Source organism: Galeopterus variegatus, unplaced genomic scaffold, assembly GCF_000696425.1.
Source record: "Galeopterus variegatus unplaced genomic scaffold, G_variegatus-3.0.2 Scaffold10960, whole genome shotgun sequence".
Taxonomy (NCBI): Eukaryota; Metazoa; Chordata; class Mammalia; order Dermoptera; family Cynocephalidae; genus Galeopterus; species Galeopterus variegatus.
The window spans coordinates 19,066-22,276 of record NW_007737071.1 but is presented as its reverse complement, the minus strand read 5'-3'; positions in this window follow the sequence as shown (position 1 = coordinate 22,276).

Below are 3,211 nucleotides of genomic sequence, written 5' to 3'. Positions count from 1 at the left end.
GATTGGGGGGTAATTGGGGGGGGGCAAAGGGTACAAAAGTAATTTCTGGTCAGGGGTATGTCCCCAGTATGAATCTGGCCCTCACATCATGGAAAGGAGGGGGGACAATTAGCTTTGTATCTCATGAATATTCTTAATAAATAAATAATAATAATAAAAAAATAGAGGCACACAGCTAAAAGGATCTGTGTATTTTCTAATGCCCTCCAAGATTGTTTTGATTAGGTCCCTTTAGATTCAAAGAAAAGGAAGAGGACAAAAAAAAAGGAGGGGACAACCAGGGGGCCCTTGTGAGCCAATGTCACGTGGCATTGACTGTCAGAGAGAAATTTGATACTCACAGAAAGTTTAAGATAACAAAAAGCATCTTCTTTATAATTCTGGACTCTACCTGTCTAGTCTCAGTAGTACAGACGTTCCCCTTATCCAAGGTTTTCCTTTCTGCAGTTCCAGTTACCCGAGGTCAACAGCAGTCCAAAAATATTAAATGGAAAATTCCAGAAATAAACAATTCATAAATTTTAAATTGCATGCCACTCTGAGTACCATGATGAAATCTCGTGCTGTCCTGCTTTGTCCTGTCTGGAATTTGAATTGTCCCTTTGTCCAGCATATTTACACAGTAAATGCTACCCACACTTTAATCACTTAGTAGCCTTCTGGGTTATCAGATCACCTGTCTAGGTGAGACAGAATAGGGCTAGGCTTATGAACCAAACTGACTCCATTTTCCCTGCAAAGGACATTTTGTCACTTTTCTGCTGCACAGTCATGAGACCCCACCCCCACCCCCAGGGCACACGATTATCCCGGGACTTGCCCTGATGAAATAAATGGTGATAAGAGGAGAACAGATATTCAGTGAGTTGCAAAACCCTTCCCCAAGGCTTGTTTCCTGTAATTGTAAAAATTAAGTTACAAATTAACCTTAAGACCCCTTTAGGAGTTACCACATGCACACAAAGCTTCAAGATAACCACTACAATGACACTCCTGAGGTGACTATAATGAACACCGCCACCATCTTGAACCTACTGAGCAGGTGCAAGGACTAAAGCCCTAACTGAGCCTGCACCCGTGATGGAACCAGGAAGAACCAAATGGACCACCCCCAGTGATGCTGGCCTGCACCCCTTAACCCCTTTCCCTGCAAAGAACCCTGAACCGCTCCCCTCAGGGAGCTAGCTTTCCTGTAGCTACCCCCGTTATATATAAATCTATCTCTTCCTTTCATGAAATGTTGCTTGCTTTATTGCTGGGTGCATTGCTCATTTCTATGACTTTGGGACCCAAGAGCCTAAATCAGTAACAGAGATGTATCAGTGCTTGTGTTCAAGTAACCCTTATTTTACTTAATAATAACCCTTATATTACTTAATAATAATAATAAACACAAAAGTAGTGATGGCAGCAATTTGGATATGCCAAAAAGAAGTCTCGAAGTGCTTCCTTTAAGTGAAAAGGTAAAGTTTCCAACTTAGCAGGAAAAGAAAAAAAATTGTATGCTGAGGTTGCAAATATCTATGGTAAGAACAAATCTCTTATCCATAAAATTGTGAAAAAGAAAAAAAGAAATCATGCTAGTTTTGTGGCCACACGTTAAAGGGTAAAAGTTATGGCCACAATGCATAATAAATGCTTGGTTAAGACAGAAAAGGCATTAAATTCATAGGTAGAAAACATGAACAGAAACAGGGTCAGTACTACTGTAACCCAGGGTCTCCTAAATGCCCAGGTCCTGGCTGCTGCTAAAAGGCCCAAAACAGGAAGTGAACTGGTCATGATCCTTTGTTCTGAGTTTCTGTTCTTGCAGAAGGTGGCAGGAAGTCACGAATCATGAAACACTAGACTGCCCTCAAAACACACCAGCTGAAACTGAAATATGAGCCTCAGAGATGGACTTTGGTGACTCTCTGCCCAAGGAGAAGCCAAGATCTCCACACTTACCTGCCCCTATTTTATGTCATGGGTTAACTGTGACAGGAAGTTTCAATTCGCCACCTATGGACTGTAACCTGTACTAGCCAAGGACTCAAGGGTTAGCCTCTGTGACAACTTCCGGAGGCCCCATTGTTGTCCAAAGGCCACATGTTTTTCTGGGTCCAAATGCAAATTTGGGCTTCGCCACCTATGGACTGTAACCTGTACTAGCCAAGGACTCAAGGGTTAGCCTCTGTGACAACTTCGGGAGGCTCCATTGTTGTCCAAAGGCCACATGTTTTTCTGGGTCCAAATGCAAATTTGGGCTTCGGAACTGACCAATGAACTGTGTCCCGTAATCAACCAATTCAAATTGAACGAGCTTGTGTCCTTCACTTACATGAGAGAACGTCAGTGAGAACTTGAGCAAGAAATTAGGTGGGAACTTTGGCTATAGAAGATGACCCCTTTCCTTTATTTGGGGAGACACTGCTTTGGGAGTGATCCCCAATGTTCTCCTTACTTGCAAGTAATAATACCTGGTCCTGGTTGTGCTCTCCAAGGGACAGACCCTCATTGTCTGGTAACACTGTCTGCAGTTTCAATCATCTACTGGGGGTCTTGGAACACATTTCCTTCAAATAAGGGGGAGGTGCTTTCACTGTAGTCACATTATAATCAGACACAAAGAAGGAACATCGAACAGTTAACAAAGGAACTTAAGCTCCTTACCTAAAGATGTTATTACTAGAAAGTAAATTTGAGTGCAGGTTTCTGTCACATCTGATTAGAACACCTAATGAGTACTGAAAACAACATCCTGAGAGAAAGTAAAAAGATGACCAAGTCCCTAGAAATTAAGATCTTGAACCAACTAAAATACCTTACTTACCAAACCTAACAGCTGGTTCATTAAGACTCATATCAAGATCCTCACTCCATTGCAAACATTGATCCAAAACTATTGTCTCATAAGCTTTGCCCTGTGCCAACAAGTGCCCTGCCTTAAAATTACCCAGCCCAGGTATTAAAACCCTATAAGTATCCTTCACTGACTTCCCCCTTTTGAAATGCTATTGACATTCTTTTGAGATGGTGTCCCCCTTTTTACCCCAGGTCTAGTAAGCCTGTTGTTCTACAGTATTTTCTGGTGATGTATTGGGGAGTCATCAGTTGATAATTGCTTCAGGATTAATGGTTGCATTACACTTTTTAAGTCCATATGGCTCGAGGGCACTTCTTATAAACTAACTTAAGTCTAGTGATGACAAGATTCAGAACAGCTATACGT